The following is a 21,948-nucleotide window of genomic DNA, read 5'->3' on the forward strand; positions in this document are numbered from 1 at the left end:
GGTTTAGGTGCATGAAACACCAATACGCCATGGTCTTGACCTTCGTTTATTTCACATTATTATCCGACATATCATAGCAGGTAAAAAGCAGCATCAATCGGCAAGAAGAACTGCAAGTTGTGGTCTTAGTCTGTTTTTGATGCTCCGGACTCGATCGCCTAGCACGCTCGTCTATACCTTGACTCATACGTCTATCATTCAGTGCAGGCACATATCCAGCTTTTCTTTTCGGAGGGGACCCAACACGAATCCTCGTAAGCACGTAATTCTAATGTTTCAAAAATATCAATAATAATAATAATAATAATAATAATAATAATAATAATAATAATAATAATAATAATAATAATAATAATAATAATAATAATAATAATAATGCAACAGTTCTGTATTTCTCTTAAACGTTTCTTACTTGTCATTTATGAACCGGTCAAACTTAATTCTAACTCACATGAAATCAAAAAATATTTTCTAGAGACATGTAAGGAAAACTGTCTGCTACGTATATCACATAACAAAAATAGCAAATGGCAATGAGTGTATCGTTCTAATACAGTAATGTTATAAACAGACCGGAAACGAAATTGTAATCCCATTTAAAAGTGTTCTTTAATTCCACCTGGTATCAATGGCATTACGGTATATTCTTACAAGTAACACTTCCCAAGTGTAACACTCCGATTTTGATAAAATTTGACAGGCAGATACTACACATAAAATAAACGAATACATGTTTTTTATTTTCTGCGGTAAAACTGTTTTACGGGGGCAAAAGCACTCATCCAAAATTTTGAAAGTTGACGCCTGAAAGACAAAAACAAGTGGACCAAAGTGTATGAAATTGTGCACAGATATAGCAGACGTAAAATGAAGGAATACATGTTTTGTATTTTCCTGGAAAAAACGGTTAGGTGGGACGCAGACCCCTCCAAACCTTTGATCATGAAATATCAAAAGTGCTAGTAACAATATGTCTGATGTGTGTAAAGGACGAAGAATTCCGATGACACTTTGTGTATGGACAATACGCAAAAACTAAACGAATGCCTGTTTTAGGGTACAAAATCCCCCATCCAAAATGATGAAAGTTGACGCCCGAAAGGCAAGAAAAAGTGAACCGAAATGAATGAAATTGTGCACAGATATTGTAGACGAAAAATGAGGGAATATGGGTTCCGTATTTTCCTGAAAAAAAAAGAAAAACGTTTCGGTGGGACACAGACCCCTCCAAAACTTTGATCGTGAAATATCAAAAGTGCTAATAACAGTATATCATAAGTGCTTAAAGGACATGAAGAATTGGAACGACACATTGTGTAGGGACAATACGCAAAAAAAAAGGGGTTTATTTTCTGCGAAAAATTGGTTTTAGCGGGCAGAATTCCCCACTCAAAATTTTGAAATCGTGCACAGATATTGTAGACGTAAATTGAGGTAATTGTGTTTCGTATTTTCCTGGAAAAAAGCGATTGAGTGGGACACGGACCTTCTAAGCTGTTGATTAGAAAATATCAAAAGTGCAAATAAGTATGTATACGTCAGAAGTTCCTAAAGAGTATGGAGAATTGCAAGGAAACTTCGTATAGGGACAATTTGCAAAACAATAAATGAAATGCATTTTAATTTGTATGAAAAAACAGTGTTGGGGCCTAGAGCCCCTCCAAAAAAAAAGTTAATATTACCGTAAAAGTGCAGGAAGGAGTGGACCGAAGCAAATGAAATTGTGTGTAGATATTGTGTAGACTGTATGTAAAATAAGGACTTTCGTGTTTTAAAGATATCCCTATCAATTTTGGCACATCAACAGCAAACAGGAAATTAATCGGCACGTGTTTTTGTTTATGCGGAAAAACATTGTAAGGGTTAAAGTTGCCTCGTGAAATACTACAAAATACGCTATACTGTTTGTGCTTGTTGTTGATCTGCCAAATTTGAAGAAATCTGATGGAGACACTTGTGAAACACGAGAGGCTTTATTTTTCATATGCAATATTTACAGACAATTTCATTCGCTTCGGTCCTCTCCTTCCGACACTCAACGCATCGGTCCACTCAAAAGGTTTTTTTCTCTTTTCAGGAAAATACGAAGCACGTATTTCCTCATCTTACCTCTACAACATTTGTGAACAATTTCATTCAGTTCAGTACATTTTTTCTTGCCTTTCTTGCGTCAAATTTCAAAATTCATGGGGGGGACCTTTTGTCCTCTAAAACAGTTTTTTTCGTTTTTTGCTTATTGTCCTAACACAAAGTTTTGTTCCAATTCTTCATGTAAATTTAGGCATTTCTGACACACTGTTATTAGCACTTTTGATATTTCATGATCAAAGGTTTGGAGGGATCTGTGCCCCACCTAACCGTTTTTTCCAGGGAAATACAAAACACGTATTCCCTAATTTTATGTCGGCAATATCTGTTCACAATTTCATTCACTTTGGTCCACTTGTTTTTGCCTTTCGAGCGTCAACTTTCAAATTTTGGGTGAGGGCTTTTGCCCCCTAAAACCGTTTTTCAGCAAAAATAAATAAAAAAGCACTTATTTGTTTATTTTATGTATAGTATCTACCTGCCAAATTTTATCAAAATCGGAGTGTTACACTTGGGAAGTGTTACTTGTTAGAATTATAACAACAACGCATTGTCCACAGTTTGGACACTGACTCAAAGTAATCTGACATAAAAAAACCTCAAAAGGGAAAAACTAGGTTTATTAAAAAAGTGCTTGAGGTTTGGTAAGGGACAGCTTCCAGGACCTCACGCTTGATACGTCACTGAGTCAATGCATTATATTTGTTTCTTGCAAAGATAATAATTAGATGCGTAATGTGTAAAATTATATCATAGTTTGTCTTTTTATAGGTCTTTCCTTAACACATCCATATTATCCGGCGTTCTGCCTGCCTGTTTTATGTCGGATAAGTGAAACTCTACTGTATTTTCAGATAGCATATACACAGGAGCTAGAGGTCTGCACGGGCCGGAATTTTTAGAACGGACCCGGCCCGTCCCCTTTAATTTATAATCTATAGGCATTAGCGGATTAAGGGCGGGGCCGATGGAGCCCAGGGCCCCCAGCTCAGGGGGCTCTTTAAAATCCCTCTGTTTAATACTTACGCTCGCGGTATCGCTAGATTTAAGTCTTTGCATCAGCAGCATTTAACTGTTAATAATGAATGCAATTATTTAATTGTTAATAATGAATTTAACTAAACTAATTATTGTAAACTTGGAACACATTCAAATATTACAGCATAGTTCTCGGTAGTTCCATAAGTAATTTCAGAGACCACGGTGTTTCAGTGGTAGAGCGTTCACCTTTGGTGCATGGAGTCCTTGGTTCGATCTATGCTCGCGCCAAGTGAACCTTGTGCTGGACAAACACTGTGTGCGTGGGTTTTCTCGAGGTTCTCCCGTTTTATCCCACTTTTTTCATTCCACCATTTCATTCATTTCTTATCATCACTGTCTCCTTTAGCCTATCCGGCATAATCATGGGACGTAAAACTTAAAAATTTAATTTCAAACCATTTCAATCAAAAAACAGTTGCAGGAAGTATGTAATTTCGAATAAAACAAACTACTATATACAATTCTGAGTATATTATTCTTTTATGAAATTCTCGCGAACCTTATTTCTAAATTGAAGGGTAAGAAGACTAAATTCATTCTCTTATTATTATAGATCAATTTCAATTGAAGCAGTTGGAATAGTTGAAAAAAAATTAAAAAAAACATACCCTATATTCCAGTGTGCCACAATCGGTATAACGCGCCACACTGGTGTGTCCAGCAAAGTGAACAGTGTGACGCAAACTTTTTCCTATTATTTGCAAGAATATTTGTCGAGTTCCTGTTATTTATTATTATTATTATTATTATTATTATTATTATTATTATTATTATTATTATTATTATTATTATTATTAACGATTTTTCCATGGATCAGCTGTCTGTATACGGTTAAGCAACCACAAGTATCACATTGAAGGAATTGGTGTAATTATTTACTTTAATAGTAATACAAAAGTCTAGTTGCTTTATATTCTACCGGTAATAACTGCATCCGTCTAGAAAGCTAGGACTAACAACAAAGGGATACCAAGTTGTGACCACACACCGCCCCAAATCGTGGGTGCCACAAGTTCTCTTCTACGCCTTAGAACAATAAGGGCTGTAGCGTTCAGGGAGAGAGAGAAACAAGTTAATTCCATTGCAGTTATATGCTTATTAAATGTTAACTTATATTTATCAATTATGTAAGTGATCGTATCGTTTTCTGTTTATTATTATTATTATTATTATTATTATTATTATTATTATTATTATTATTATTATTATTATTATTATTATTATTATTATACATTTCTTAATACGTTGATTGCCATGTGTATGGAATTCCATACACACGGCTGTCCTGTACAGTAGAGCGTGATTATTTTCCATACGCAAACAATGTAGATATTGCAAGTTTGTTGTGTTCGTTCTATAGGTGTGTATATAATTAGATACATATGGCGTAGAAATCAAAATTTAATGTCCATGCCACGTATATGCAAAACCATAGACAAAGACATTTATGAACAAAGACATTGAGTTTGAGTTTAACGTCTCGTTCAGCAACGAAGCTATATGAGACGTCGGCCTACTGATTAACGTGGACTCCGAACCACGTGAGCTCTCGCCGGGAATCGAAGCCGGGTCTTCCACGCCAAAGGCGCGTATGCTAACCACTAAGGAGCTTATGAACAGAGACATTTATGAGCTAAAACAAAGGCGAAAACAAAGATGTGTGATGTGATTTTGAATTTATCGTCCCTTTCAGCAGCGAGGCTATATGAGACGTGGACCTACTGAATAACGTGAAATCCGAACCACATGAGCTCCGCCGGACGAAAACAAAGACCTTTGGAATTGACAATTGTTTGGACATTCCAGTCGAACCTACGTAATATTAACAACGTTTCTACGATAATTTCGTAACATTGTATTATTTCTTTTGTTGATTATCTTGGTTAGGCTTATTTAAACACTTTCTTCTTTGCACCGACGTGTCACATCTCTTGGATGAAGATACACTAGCTCTCACTGGAAATCTAATCCAGAACCAATGCACTTGAACCATTTGACAGCAACAAGTTTCGATTTTGTTCGGAAAATTGTGATTAGGTGTAACATTTAAAATATATATTTAAGAAAGGGTACGGAGTAAACGCACTGTACTTTCTCGCTCGAATTTTTTACACTGACTTATGTTAGGCTGCAACTGTTATTGAAACTTTTATTTGGGAAATTGCGAATAAAATAATGTTTTGGGAAACTTTGCTAGAAGAAATTCAGGGCCAAAAGTAAAGTACCCATTGGTCATATTTCCGTTAGAAATAACTTGATCCATATATTAGAATTATAAAGGATATAATTGTATGTGAACTATAAGCAAAAGCGTCTGAGTAATTTCTGCAAGAAAATTATGCAAAAAGTCACCCCCAAGAATAAATTATCCCTTGTGGATCTTTTCAGTACAAACGAGCTATGCTATATTGTTAGTGTTTTCATAAAACATTTATTTATGAAATACGAACACAATCGCCTGAGTCGTTCTTGAGAAAATCGCAGGATAAAACTTACTGTCAAAAGTAATATACCATTTCTAGATTTTCCGGATGAGGGAATTATACCATATAGCTAGGTTATTTATGTAACACGTATTTATAAAATATGAACAACAAACATATCCTGAGTTGTTTTTAGGAAGGTTATCGGGAAAAGCTTACCCCCAAAGGTAAACTCTTCTATCTGTAATTTTGACAGTATATCGAGTAATTTTTAAGCAAATCGTCGGGAAAAATTTCACTGTCAAAGTAACCTTTTTTTTTTATTTTTCTTTTCGGAACAAGCGAGTTATACCATATTGTAAGATTATTACAGAAAATATTTTTACTGAAATTAGAACAAATTTGTCTCAGTTATTACTGAGACAATTGTCCAAAAAATCAACCCTTGAGAAAACCACTTCTTCTCTATGTTATCGGAATAAACTATTTATGCTCTATGTTAGTTTATTAATGAAATATTTCTTTACGAAATATGAACAAAATTGCCTGAGGCGTTAATGGGAAAACCATCTGGGGAAAGCTCACCCTAAGATTAAGCTACTCCTTCGAACGAGTTGTCATATTGTTAGGTAATTAATGATACGTTTATTTATGAAATGTGGTTGAGAAAATTGTGCAAAAAGAACGCATACCATACAGTAAATTACACCATATATATTTTTTCAGAAAAATTATTCATATGTGGTGGAGATTTGTTAATAAAATATATATTTATCAAAAGTAAATAAAATCGTCACAGCTTTTTTTTATTTGAGAAAATTGAATTATTTTAAATTTTAATCCTTCAGTAAATTACCATTGCTTTTAGGTGTCGAAGGACATAAAATTCGAAAGATATTATGTTATTAAAACGTTATGTCTAGAATTCGGTGCAGATACGTTGAACAGTATGGCCTCTATTTGAGTGCGTGTAAAAGCGTGACGAACCGAGAGACAAATAGATGGACAGACATCGAAAAATCATTTTTTTCGGTATGTAGGAGCCATGTAACTTGAATTTATTGAAATCTGGTATTCGGTTTTCATAACTATCACCACACTTTCTTCTTTCGTCGCTCGAATGTGAAAACGAATAGGCCTACACCGACACGTAATGTGATAATTTGTACTCCCAAAATTTTAATTTGTTATGTTTAATGTGTGGTTACTCTAGGAAAAAAAGCTTATGCATGTTACATCATTTTATTATCAGTTTTTCACGCTACTGTATAGTTCGGTACGATTATAGTTAATATTCATGGCATCTTTTGGAAGCTTTCGCGTTCCTCACAAAGAGAGCTGTAAAATTTAGTTTTGTTTAAAGAAAGCACTCTTGATTTTTTTTTCACACAGACTTGCATTTGTTACACTTGTGGATATGAAACAAAAGGAGAGAGAGAGAGAGAGAGTCAGAGAGAGAGTCAAAGAAACACACACACAGAAACACTAGAACAGTTTTTTTCTTCATGACAACAAGCTATCGCTGTGACTGTGTTCCTCACGCTGTGTGTAAAGCTGCAGGTTGCACTTGTTTTGTTTTTTCCAGTTCCTGATTCACAGACACTCGCAGTGAGTTGAAGCTGTGTAAAAATGGAGAGGGAATGGTTAAACATACCATACCATAAACTAAAGACAATCGCTATTAGTAATAAATAGTATTCTAATTCTGAATAAATACGTCATCAGAGGAAACAAAAAGTTATTTCATTATTATATTATTTCGTTTCTTATTAACATAAAAATTATACACTTTCTACAATGTTTTGTAAAGAAAAAAATTGAACAGGACCGGATGGGATTCGATCTGGTGTCAAAACAGTATAAGAATTACTAGTCCGTCACTCTACCCACTTGACCACACAGACTTTCTTTTGTTGCTTATCTTTTTCTTAAGAAATAAATGCTCATGGCTATAGAGCATGTCACTTCCAAACTTAAGACAACAGTTTTTCTCTTTGTTTATATATTTCCTTATAACATTTTGCTTACAGAAGCTAATTTATATTTGGCAGACAATTTACACCCTAGATTTAAGCCAATAAATGCAATATTTTACTCCAATTTCCAGTTCCTTCATTCAGCTCTTCTCCTACTAGTCTTGTTATTCCCTCTGCAATTGTGCTGTGCTACTCCAAAAATTCCCTCGAAAACATTATTGCCAGTATACACAAAACCGAACATAATTTTGTTTTTTGCTTATATTTTTATTATTTTATTATATTTTTTGGAAATATCTCCTTAGATGGATTGCTTTCTATTATCTCCACGTACTAATAACTGAATTTTACCAATAAACATATGGAAAATGGAATAATTGCGAAAAATTGTGAGTTACAGTATACGCGCAATATTTTTTGCGCATGGGAGTACCTATTAGTGTACAATCCATAGTTTTTGGAGTCGCCGAGTTAAATAATGACACTCTCCCAATGCTGTTTAATTTCAAGTTCCTCCTTCCCCCAAAAGCATCTCCATAATTACGTTCACTTCTATAACTGAATTAGTTCGTGCAAAAAAGGGCTTCGGTTACCAAAATCGTGAAACTGAGTTAATATCGGATTTTTGTTCCTATTGGGCACAGCCATGTTTCATTATTTATATTTATATTTGCTTTATATGTTAGTGGCAATAGCTATTGATTTCGTCCCGTTCGGTTGACAGACCTGAAACGTCTGGAACCTGGCAAAAAGAAAACGTCTTAACACAGTATTGTGTTAAAAAAAAAGGAAACGGCCAAAGTCTGAAATAAGTGTTAGGCGTTTTGATGGTGATAAGTTTGCTTAGTTAATCGTGCTTTTCTACCCAATCGGATTAACCACGACGCTGAGAATGAAGGTATGAAAATGAGAGAAGTATAGAGACACAAGCTGCTGCTATTTGTGCGGGAATATCAAAAATGAATGTAAACAAGGGAAATAATAACATATTCGAACATTTTAAGAGCACATTGTTTCTAATGTATTCAAATTTCACTTCTTCTTCGATAGTACGAAACGCTGTAAATAGTTGTAAATTTCCATAACTGTTCTCTAAGTGGATCTGTATACAACTAAAAGTAGTTTCGTGAAGTTTAACAAAAAGTCCAAAATAAGCCTCTTAAAAACAGCTGTTATTTATAAAAGAATACATAATGATCGCTTTTGGCTGTTGCAATAGTCTGCCCAAGCATTTTTTTTTTTAAATTCTGCGTAGCATAACAATAAAAGCTGCTTCTCTTATATGCAAAAAAAAGAAGAAAAAGAAAAAAGAAAGAAAGAAAGAAAGAAAGGAAAGGCTTAGTATGATGAGTGTAGGGAGCACCAAATTCTAGTTCGCCCCGGGCGCCGAAATCTCGACCTACGGCTCTGCACCGTAATGATGGAAATTAAATTTTCTTGACAAAAGATGGCAGTAATTTTAACATTGATTTTTTGTTAAGAACAAAGTTATTCGGTTGTTCGACGAGAGCTCTAATACTTTTAACGTAGTATCTTATGAGGAGTATTATATTTGCTCGACAAAAGATGACAGTGGCTTTGAACCTTCTTAACGTAGTATTTTAAGAACAGTGTTACGGGTATATTTCGTCAAAGAAACTGGCAATAAGTTTAACGTAGTATTTGAAGAATATTGTTATATTTCGCTGAGAAGGACGACAATAATTTGTAAGATCAGTATTATATCTGCTAGACTAAAGATGATAGTAATTTTATAAGTAGTACTTTATTTTCACGTAGTCACTAATTGCTTTGTGATGTAAATAAATATATATAAAATCTTTCTTAGTTTAACGTCCCTTAGTTATACCCTTCAGACTAAAGAAGACAGAAAATTAATGAAAGTGGATGATACTGATAAAAAATTTTTATGTTCTTCCACAAGTAATCGAACTCGAGACCACACGCACCGAAGACATGCTCACTATTCACGAGACCAGCGAGAAAGGAGTGATGTTGATATCGTTGAACAAGAGTGGCCTACTTATTCTCCTGACATGAACTTTTTGAAACATGTCAGTGATATTAAAAGTTCATAAAAATTACAAAAAAGAAAAGAAAAGAAAACTCAAGTTGTTTTAGTTTATACTAGCTGAACCTGTGCTCTGTGCACTGTGCATCATTCATATATGAGTATGAATCTCCTTGTCATTTCTCATAACATCTATACATGTTCCTTTACAAACACAAGTGAGGGACGTCTTGATAAATCGGCAAGAGGTATCATGAAGGGGAGATTTTTCTCAATATCTAGCACCTTTTCCAAGATTTAAACCTAGTTCCGGTTTGAGTTTCTAATTCATGTGTGATCAGTGTTTTGTTTCTTCTTGCTTCCAATATTAATAAACAAATACATTACATACACAATTAATTATAATGTCAGTGTTATATGGAGTTTATTGGGCAAAACATTCCAAACCATAAAGATTCATCTTAGCCTGGTTATGGTTATCGTTCGTTTTTCATTATGATTTAGACTTGAAACAAAAGTCTGAGAGATATGAAATCCCTGTATACAGCAATGTTGTGCTGGAATGTATAACATATAGGATATAATACTTTCTTAAAATTCCAACACTTCCAGTGTACCCCTAAAAATGTAATAAAGAAATAATGGCCACGTTTATTAAATATTCAATTAGAACTGGACAACCTACACAAAATTTGGAATCAAAAAGTGTAAAGGGCATGTTTCTAGCACTTGTGGATTTCGAGATCTCATTGTCAAAAGGATTGGAGACAAACATATAAAGTTTTTTGGAAACAAACATATAAATCTAGTATTTGAATATATAGATTTTATTTTCTTTGCTAAATTGCCGACTTCATTCTCTTGTTTCCGTACTTATTACATTCACTAACAAGAACATATCTTAGGTTTATACGATGCTTTTATTTTCCCTTCTATGACGTCATAGGTCTACCACAGAGCAGCCCGCATTATCTTCAGAGAACTTCGCGGTTTCAGCAAACTTGTGATTGGAACACGAACAAAGGTGGGATTAAACTATCTACATTTTCTCGTTTGAAACAAATGCACCGACATCAATGAGATCAAAGGGATTTTTCGAGACAACTAATGGATTCAATTGATCCTTGCTCTTAGGAGGATAGAGGAGAATTCCTTATGATTTTCCCTTAGGAGAACATTCTCTTGTACAGGACTAGCTTTTCAGACCATTACTAGTATCAACGTAGTTCTTTGAAATGATTTATTGCGGATATTAGTAACATCAGGAATGTGGTTGCAAACTGGAGTAGATATAACTACAAAGTAATATTTGTGATGTATATTGGATATTTAAAGGGGTTGAGTGCATAGATCATGTTTGTTTCTTGTAGGCCTTTGACAAATTGTATATGGCAAATTATTATTCTGTTTTCTTGAAAATTAACTAGTGATATTCATCTTCAAGTCATGGTTAATTGTCCTCTCCCGTTTTCAAAATCAATGTGCATTATTTGTAAATTTAATAATGAATAATAAAATTTGATTATTAAATATTAAAAGGACTAAATGAGGAGTAAAAGTGGTCAACATAGTAAGTGGCTAAAGCGAAAATATTAAAAAAAAGAAAAAGAAAAAGAAACGTGTTGCACATATCTACTCACTTTTACTAGTGGCGTCTTTGCAGACTCTTTTGAATTACTTAAGAGGTCTGCCAGGGACTTTTTACGATTCTACAACATTTTTCGTTTGACACTTTTACGTGTAAAACCTTGTTTGCACTCCTTTGGCAACTTATATAGTTTATCATCTTTAGTCTTCCAATGAAATGAAACAAATCTTCATTTTAACGTACAATGATTATGTCAAAAGAGACAGATGATTAAGGCAAGTGAATAATGATGAAGACATTGGTGGAATAAGAATGTGGGAGAAACGGAAGTGCTTTAAAAGAACTCACGGACATGATGTCCACCACGAATTTATATAATTGGCCGGGGATGGAATTAGCCGCTATTATTGGACAGAAATGAGAGACAAAAGGAGCAGTTTCTAACGTATATTTCAAATATTTTTGTTTATAATAATAAAAAACAATGAACGCTTTGTGCGTACAAAATAAGAAATGAAATGAAATCTTTAAGTTTTACGTCCCACGGTTATGCCTGTTAGGCTAAAGGAGACGGTGATAATGAGAGATGAGGGAAATGGTGGAACGAATAAAGTGGGAGGAAACGGGAGAACCCCGAGAAAACCAACGAGCACGGTGTTTGTCCACCACAAAGTTCACTTGGCGGGGGCTGGGATCGAACCCGGGACCCCAAGCACCAGAGGTGAACGCTCTACCACTGAGCCCCCGCGCCCCCCGCGTACAAAATAAGATACACTGTTATTTGTGAATATTCCAACACCAAGGAAGATACATAAGGGGTACGGTGGCTCAGAGGAAAAATGCTTACCTATGGTGTGTGGGTCTCTGGTTCGATCCCCGGTCAAGTAATTTTGTAGTGGACAACATCGTGTATGTGAGATTTATCGGGGTACTCCCGTTTCCTCCATCATTCTCATTCCATTAATTCTCCCATCGTCATTCACTTGTCCTAATCATTGTATCCCTTATCCTAAAGGGCATTATCATGGGAGATTAAACTGAAAAATTTCGTTTTATTTTTCATTTCACCAAAGAAGACAACCTGAATGAAATTTATGTCACAGGTTCCATTACATGGCTATTCAAAAATTATTACAATTGCAGAATTATATACAATACAACACCACCAATCTATATGTATTAGTAATGCGTTAAGTCTTCACATGCTGCTATCATATATACTATAGGTCGTGTCATAGAATCAGGCAGATCTTGTACACACTGTGTATGTTGGTTCTGAAGAACCTTCTTCCATACTGTTTGAATCGCTTGCCGACTATTTTTTACTGAAGGATTGTGACGGACAATGTAATGACTAGGGCCGGAAGTTGAGGAAAAACCTCTTTTTAAGAGTGCCCGAAGACGAGGCTTAACATAATATATGTTCATTTTGGGTCATTTTAGGCCAGAAAATGGTGGATTTTATTTTTCCTTTTTTGCCTTTTTTGCCGTTTTTTTTTGTTTATTTGTCTTTTGTTAAGCTTTTCATAAGTCTTAACGTCTTTTCTTGCACTTCATCTTTCGACAATAAATTTACTGACCATTAACTCGAATCACCACCACCTCTTAAACATTTTTTCTTTAGTAAAGAAAATTCAAAAGATAAGACATTCTTCAACGACTGGACTGATAAGACCAGATCTGCAACAATTACAAGTCAGATAAGGAGGCGTAACAATGTCCTCCAGCAAGGGGAGTGAGGTGAGGGAGTTTTCTGATTTTAGTTTGTACTTCAGTTTGTGGAAGAAGGACATACCATTAACCTACCAGAAGCTTGTATTTCTTGAGCATTATATTTATTAAATATCTAATTCTAATTAAATTGGGTCGTATTTTTACGTCCTCTTTTTCCAGTTTTAGGTCCTTTTTTTAAAAGATATTTTTAGGTCTTTTTATAGGTACTTTTGTGGCAATTTTTAGGTCTTCAACTTCCGAACTCTAGTAATGACAATCACATTTCATGAATGTTCGATGGGCGAAATGTCGGGTAGTACTACCTATAACACGAAAAATAACATTTTCTCTTCTCGCCTCGTAAATTTTTTAATTCTTATCTCGCCACTCCGAAAGCTTTTCACGTATCATCTTTTAAGTTTATACCTTGATTTTTTCTTTTCTTTTTTCAAAAAAAAAAAAAAAAAAAAAAAAGAATCATCTTGATGTCAGAATACTACCGCGTCACAAAAGGTCCATGAATTGTGTGTTACAATAAATTCAAACCATTATCTTTTAAATGTTGATAAATTCTATTCTTTATGTTTACATAATCACTTTATCAATTTATAATTTTTATACTGCGAACCATGTAACACTAAAACAGTGTTGAAGATCTAAGATTTTGGTAAACTAATGTTGCCAGCGGGACTCGAGAAATGTCTCGTCTCGAAAACGCGACAAGAATTGCCACTTCGTCCCGAATATGAAAATGGACTTCTAGTCTCGAATTTCAGTTCATTTCCCAGCCGAGAACAGAGACAAGATGAGAAATGTGTCATCTTCTGGCAGGCACTTAGCCAAGGGGTAGGTCTGGGGGTTCCGGACCCCCCCCTTCAAAATTATAAATAAAAAAATTAAGGAACGATGAAACAAAAAGAAACGAGAAAAAGAAGAATCAGCGTTAAAATATAAAACTATAGCAAACGTTTCGTTACTCTTTTTTATGAGGAGCTTTGTGTAGAGGAAATGGAAGGGGTTGAAGTTTAAAATGGACATTATTGGAAGGGAGCATTTCGAGTTCCATCTAGCTCCATGCTAATCCTATGGACTACAAATAACAATTGATAAACCGGCCCTATCAGATAGACTCTCAGACTCTCAGGTAGAACTTACGAAATTCCCACAATCACCAATAATATGAGCCTGGGAACATAGATTCCGGTTACACGTGTTAAAGAAATTTTCAATTTCTCAGCAACACTAATCCATTTTATATTATGTCTTTACTGCCAAAGAGATCTTATTGCTATCCTTGACGTCATCAAACGAAGATAAGAAAAAGAAGAAAGAAAACAGACGAACCGAGACTATATCTTTTTCAATATTTTAAAAATATTCTTTTACTGGAGATTTCTTTATAGTTTGTTATTAAAATACTTACTAACATATCTTCATTTTATCCTAATAAAGCAATATGGGTATGTTGCTAGTAAAATAGTTTAGACTGATCGAGCCTCTGATGCGTAACCACAATATTTCATGTCACGATCCTCCCCCCATTACGAAATTCTGGCTAAACTAACTAATATATGTTGCCAATAAAATACCCATGTATATTATAAAATTGAAAGTCAGTATGTTTGTGACTCTTAATAACTTTTGAACCACCTGACCGATCTCGATCAAACTTTTAACACAGATGAGGTTCGGACCTGGGATGGTTTCTATCACATCACTTTGACGGTGAAACTTAGGGAAGGAGGAAATATTTAAAAATGATCAAAAGTGACTAATATTAGATTCGAATCTATAGTTTTGGCATCTGAGTTGAACAGTGACACTTCTGATCCCGTTTACATCCAAATTCAACCACGAAACTTGAATTCCCGATATATATATATATATATGGGAAGTCAGTTTAATATGAGCAGTCCGAAAATATGAACAGGACGAAGCTTAAACTCACACAGCGCACACAAATCTTGCACAAGAGGAAAATAACGAAGTTCATAGCATTGTTTGGAGTTTCAAGAATTTGTACAGAGGAGCCCAAGTTCGTTCGCTGTAGTTGTTATGAAATAGAAGACAAGTTTACAGATACCTAGAACAAAAGATGAAGATTTTGGAGCTGTAGTTAAATTAGGGTAATGGATAATAAGCTAAAACTTGGTATCTATGTGTTGTATGTATTTTGTCACTGGATTTATAGTGAGTTCTGTCTAGGAACAAAACACTAGTCTACTATTCACTTCTTTCCTATAAACAGAATTGTCAGCTACAACACGTTAAAATATTATTAGCAGTCGGTGAAATATGAGTGTTTGAATTCAATATAGTATGGACACACACATTTTTTGAAAGTAATGAAAGAAATGGACGTGAGGAACTTTTGCAGATGTTAACTAAAGTAGATATTTTTAATAACATAATTTGAAATAACATGAATGATATAAACTCTACAATCTTCAAGTTCATATCAGCACGGCATTTACCAAATTAGAATTTGCTGAAATGATCACGAAAGCATGGAATGCTAATGCTACTGTTGGAATTGCTTCGAATGCGTTTAAAGCAACTGGACTGTGACTAGTAGATGTACATGCTATACCAGATTACGCTTAATTTGCAGAGAATTATTCTCCCGATGTTTCTCAAGACACTTTAAGGTCATCTGCTGGTAATAATGACGCAACAAGCTCATGTACACTACCTAATGTTGCTCTAGTGCATTCATTACAACTAATACACCCAGAGGTCAAGAACTTGCCTATTTCGCAAACAATGAACCTCAACCTGGAGCATCAAACGCCTCAGGAAACACTATCAAGCAAGTTCCTTAAACACCGCGGAAAATTGTCAAATCACTTTTACCCCTGCCTGCTTTTCCGAGCCAAAGCAACAAGAAAGGAAGACGTAGAGGTAAAGCACGAGAATTTACATCAAGGCAATTGATAACACAACTTCAGTATAAAGACATTTCTAAAGGAAGACTTCCTGTAAAGTTGAACAAGCAGACATAAATAAATAAATCTAAAACTCAAGTGGATAATGATAGTTGTATTGAAGAAAACGTCAGAAATGCTATGCCAAGAAAGAGGATAGGCATATCCACACAGTGTGAGGAGAATGATAGTATTTGCCATATTTATGGAGGAAAGTCTAGTGAAGACTCCCAAGAGAAAGAATGGATCAAGTGTGATGTGTGCCAAGATTGGTACCATGTCCTTTATATGAACGTTCAGTGCCCTGAGTTCTTTGTTTGTGATTAATGTAGCAGATTGAATCCCAGTTATTTACGTCGTTAAACTAATAGACAGGGCTCTTGAAATGATCTGTGCTTTACGTGCATATGCAACTGTATTTTGCTCGTTATTGTAATAATTTGAGTTTTATTTTTTCGTTTGTAATTTTTATATCTGCTTTGTATCTTATGTGAAAACATTAAGAAAAAGAAAAGAAATGCTGCTCATATTTGCCCTATGAAGTGCTCATATTACCTTTGTACTACGGAAAATATGAGTACTGCACACTTACCTTACTAACCTGTGTATTACTCACGAACAAAAGTATGAATAACCTTGTACTTTTTAGCGTTTGTAGACGAAAGATCAGGAATTCTTTTGGTGATAATTTTTATTTTCTGTAATTTATTAGTTTTGAGATGTATTAGTATTTTCATTAACTATGCTCATATTCAACTGACTTCCTCGATATATATATATATATATATATATATATATATATATATATATATATATATATATATATATATATATATATATGTGTGTGTGTGTGTGTGTGTGTGTGTGTATACAGGGTGTTAATGAACTATACCGACAAACTGTACGAGGTAATTCCTAGCATCAAAAAAGAGAAAAAGTTCATATGGACCTATAGCGAAAAGTGCATAGTTTCAGAGCTAGGGCTGTCCAAAATCGCGAAAAAGCTAAATTTCAACAAGCCTTATTTCCAATTCCAGAAACTGTGGATGGTGGTTCTTAGCAGCGTAAAGGAAGCCACGCATACAAGTCCAAAATGCATATTTCATCAATTGTCAATAGTTTAGACGGTATTCCCTACAGGGTGTAATTCTCAGATATGATTTCAATAATTTTCAGATATATCCTGATTTCAAGGAGGGTCCAAAGTAGGAAGTAGGTAAGCCTTGACAGCAATGGACATCCAATGCTTCGGTGTGAAGGCAGAAGTGTTAGGAACCGGCAGCTCCATGTTCTTTGTGTCCGAAATAACGTGTGATGATATGTATTTCGTCATGGTATATTTAACGTTTTCTTCACTTACAAGCGTAAAAGAGAACATCGCACCATGCGTTTTCCCGACTACGACAGACCGTGCTGCTGACGATCCTTAACAGTTCTGACATCGCACTAAAGAATTCCGTGTTCACTGCTATCAAGGCTTATCGTTTGCCTTCATAAAGTCAGAGTATATCTCAAAATTCGGTTGATGGCATGTCTAGGAATTCCACCCTGCACGGAACATTCTGTACACCCATTGAACAGTAATGAAATATACACTTTTGGATTATGTATGCGTGACTTACTTTACGCTGATAAAAAATCACCATCCACAATCTCTCAAATTCGAAATAAGGACTCTTGAAATTTGGCTTTTTCGCGATTTTGTACAGCTCTAGCTCTGAAACTATGTACTTTGCGCCAAAGGTCCATATGAACTTTTTCTCTTTTTGATGCTAGGAATTACCTCGTACAGTTTGTCGGTATAGTTCATTAACACCCTGTATACACACACACACACCCACACATATACATACATACATATATATATATATATATATATATATATATATATATATATATATATATATATATATATATATATATATATATATATATATATGTGTGTGTGTGTGTGTGTGTGTGTATGATAAAAAATGACCGATATTAATGTCGAATTCATAGTTTTCGGGGACGCTGAGATGAACAGTAATACTTCCTATTTCGTTTAAATCCATGTCACTAAAAAAAAAAAAAAAAAAAAAAAAAGCATATTTCACGGGTACCTGACAAATGCGATAAGGAGTTGTGCATTTAAAATTTTTATTTTAGTCCTACTAAGCGGGTAATAGGTGCTAGGTGCTAGTAAGTAAATAAAACAAAATAAAATTAATTATTAATTAATTAATTAATTTATTTATTTATTTTTATTTATTATACATATAATCAAGGTGAAGAATGCAAGCACCTACATCGATATCGCTAAAGTTTAAACAAGGGCAATAATAACAAAGGTATGTAAAATTGGAACACACAAGCTCTACTTGTCCACGACACGCATGCTTTTCCGTTCTTTTCTCAATATAATTTGGTTTCTTTTCACATGACGCCTTGTAGAAGAAGGGAAGATTAAAAGTCAATAACTTCCCCCCCTTCACGTACGCCACTGTTTTCAATATTAGCTCATTGTCACTAACAAAGGTAGGTATGAGTGACTAAAACACGTGCTAGATGAGATGAAAGAACATTTATTTCAATCATAAAGAATGGCCATAAAAATTGTTTTATTTATTTCTAACCTCCAACGTCCTTTTTATCTGTTATAATATAACCACTATATGTCTAACGTTGACAATTGTGTATCGTTTTATGATGTTCTCTGCAGACACGGAAATGGCCGATACGAAGGAAATGCAATTTCCTTTCAAATTTCAGTTCGTATACATATAAATGCCAGCTGAGTGTTTCTGCATGGTCACAACCAGAAACCCCATTAAACGACAGTGACCACAGCGCAGTCGAATTGGGTGATCAATACTGTCTACATAGGGTAATATTTTGTTCTTTACTGTTATTATATTATGCTAGTATTCAATATCATTTTGTTTGTCTGTATAGCTCTGTCAGAAAGATAATAATATGCGGTTCTTTAATAAGTAGTTTTCTCTTTTTAAAAACAATCAAAAAGAATAGAATAGGGAAGAATCGAATTAATGAATTTAGCTTGTTTCATTATGATGTCCTTCTGAAGATTGTTGGAGTTCAGGCACTTTGCAGCACCTGGGCTATGCTAGATGTATACCTAGAAAATGAAATGAAATCTTTCAGTTTTATGTCTCACGGTTATGCCGACTAGGTTAAAGGAGACAGTGTCGATGAGAAACGAATGAAATGGTGGAATGAAGAAAGTGGGAGGAAACGGGAGAACCCCGAGAAAACCCTACGCACATGTGTTTGTCCACCACAAAGCTAACTTGTCGCGAGCTGGGATCGAACCAGGGACCCCATGTACCAGAGTCGAACGCTATAGTGCTGAGCTATCGCGGCCGAATTAAAATTTCTGGTGTAAGAATATATAATAATTAGTAGACCGAAAACATGGCAGTTAACAGAACTCCGAGAAAATTCAAGAACGCGATATTGTCCACCACAAATTTACTTGGCAGGGAATCGAACCAACGACCCCATATATCAGAGGTAAGCACTCTACCATTGATCCATCGTGCCTCTCACATGGACCTAGAACTTAAAATTGGAATTCGTACCACACGAACTCGCACTAGGAATCGAACATAGATCTTCGTACTAAAACCTACAGCGCCAACTATTTCAAAACGGATGAACTCTTAAGTTGCTAGCTCTCCAGTTGGTCGATTGACTAACTTGCATACCTTTTGTGCACAGGATTTCCGGAATGAAGTCCCAGTGGATGAGGATTGAACTTACTGCGTGATTTGGATTCCATTTTATACAGTAGCCTCACATCTCACATAGCGACGGTGTTAGAAATAAACAACATTCCTTATGAAACTAGGACCTATTACTAAAACAGAAAGTGACGATAAATCAGAGAGAATCTGAAAGATGGCTTAAATCAAGCAAAGCTGTCTGATTGATTGATCGATGTTTCATATCCCTTTTATTTTCCGAGGTATATGAGACTTGACTTACTTAAGCCGAAATCTGAACCATTACTTCTTAAGCTTTAGCCTGAAGTATAATGTCTCAGTGGAGGTCGAACCTCGGACCACGTACACGGGAAGCACGCACTTTAACCGCGTGGCAACAAAGAGAAGATAGACTATCATAGGAAGTGAATAAATATCTCAAAGTTATTCCGAAAATGATTGCATCTTTCAGGAAATATTTATTTAGAATTACAGTTATCAATTTATTGTCATTAGGACATATTAGGATATTTAGTTGAAACTAAGGCTTCATATGGATAAAGGAAATTTGTGCGAATGGCTGGCATGAACATAATTGGAGTCAGAATGGCATTTCCATGTTGTACATCTTAAGTTAATTTCTATTTAGTGAGTGAAACCCGCCACCTCATTTCACAAATGGGACGTTAAGAGTACAAGGGAACCAAATCCAGTCCAATTACCAATGATGTGGGAAAAAGATATATAAAGTTTGTACGCTACGGATATGTACATGATAAACACTTTTTTCGGTGTAAGATTTATTTAGAACGTCTGGACAGAAACCTTTTTAAACTCTGAATGGAGCTTTAGATAGAGATCTTAAAGGTGAAATATATTCAAAATGACAATAAACGAGGATTTTGATTCCCTTCTATATGTGCCAAATGTGTGTCTAAAATGGGATTATAGGAATGATGGACAAAGCTCTTTCGAGATAATTATAAACATATGGTATATGAGTGTTTATGCGTCGGAATATGGGCATTATCACCTAGATTAGTGGTACTATAGCTGATATCAATGGAGAACTGTACACCTAATTATACCAGCTCATGATTTGTACCCCTATTCCACTCCTAGTATCAAACTGGACTCAACATGCAGTTTAACATCTCCTATCACCGGTCTAATTGCTAGCGTGTGTATCTTTGCTGGAGTTCCTGGGTTCGATTGCAGGTTGGAGGGTATTCAATGCACTACAGTGGTTATGATCCCAATTTACACTGTAAGCTTCGTTTTATAGAACCTTGCTGCTGACAAAGGACGTAACTACGTATCACTAACAACAAATCCGTAGTCTATTGGCTAAAGCGCATGTCTTTATTGCACGAAGTCCCGGGTTCGATTTCAAGATGAATACAACATTTAATGGTATTATTGTAATGCCGTGCCGTCGAAAATCAGCGCCTGGGGCGAGAGTAGATATACGACGGCGCCCCCATACATATATTCCAAGTACTTTTTCCTATCTTTTTTCTTTTTTCTCCCGAATTTTGCGCCCCTTTACTTCGGCGTCCGGAGCCGTCGCCCCGCTCGCCTCCACCCACGGCACGGTATTGTATTATTGGTTGGAGTTGCTACAGTATTGATTCAAAGAACTAATCTTTCACTTACATGGTTTTTCTCAACAGAAACATAACGTGGAAAAGTTTGCTATTATTGATTTCCAGAACCTAATATTTGCTCATATACAGGATTCCCTATTTGTTCTTCATTAAGTTTGGTTCTTTCATATATTACAACAGAGAAAAATAAAACATTTTAGTACAAAATATCTATCTAAGCTCCCAGCGAAGTATATACTGCGAAACAAGAAATCTGACGATTTTCATCCTACAAAACGTTCCCCATTTCACGGCTAGATTATAGTAGCTTCTTTTTTATTTTTTCTTTCTTTTCTTTTTTTTCTTTTCTTTTCTTTTCCTTTTTTCTTTTTTTCTTTTTTTTTTCTTAGAAAGGTGTGAGCCCGAATAACTTTAACACACACGATTTGCAGGACGAAACTGAGAAACTCATAATACCCGGCACTGAATCGGGCATCACCACCCTCTGCTTATATTAATAAAGGTACAGCAAGCTCTACTCGGGCTTAGGATTCAAAGTGTTAATGTTCTCTTCCGGATATTTACCGTATTTCTTCGAACGTAAGGCACACCTTTTTGTCAGCTTTTAGATGTCCAAAATTTAGGTGCGCCTTAGATTCGATGTATATACTGCAATATACATATTTATTCATTGCACGTAGGTTACAATATAGAATTTATTACAGTCTTTAATACTGGAAGTTACAAATAATTTGCTTAAAATTAATGACAGACTGCACAAAAATGGTAATCGCTCACGAACAATGAATATTTCGTTTTACTGATAAGAAAATGCTTATCAAAGGAATGTATTTGTACATTATTTCTGGGCCTTAGATTCGAAGCTTTTTTAAA

Source organism: Thermobia domestica, chromosome 2 (assembly GCF_964235325.1).
Source record: "Thermobia domestica chromosome 2, izTheDome1.hap1.1, whole genome shotgun sequence".
Classification (NCBI taxonomy): domain Eukaryota; kingdom Metazoa; phylum Arthropoda; class Insecta; order Zygentoma; family Lepismatidae; genus Thermobia; species Thermobia domestica.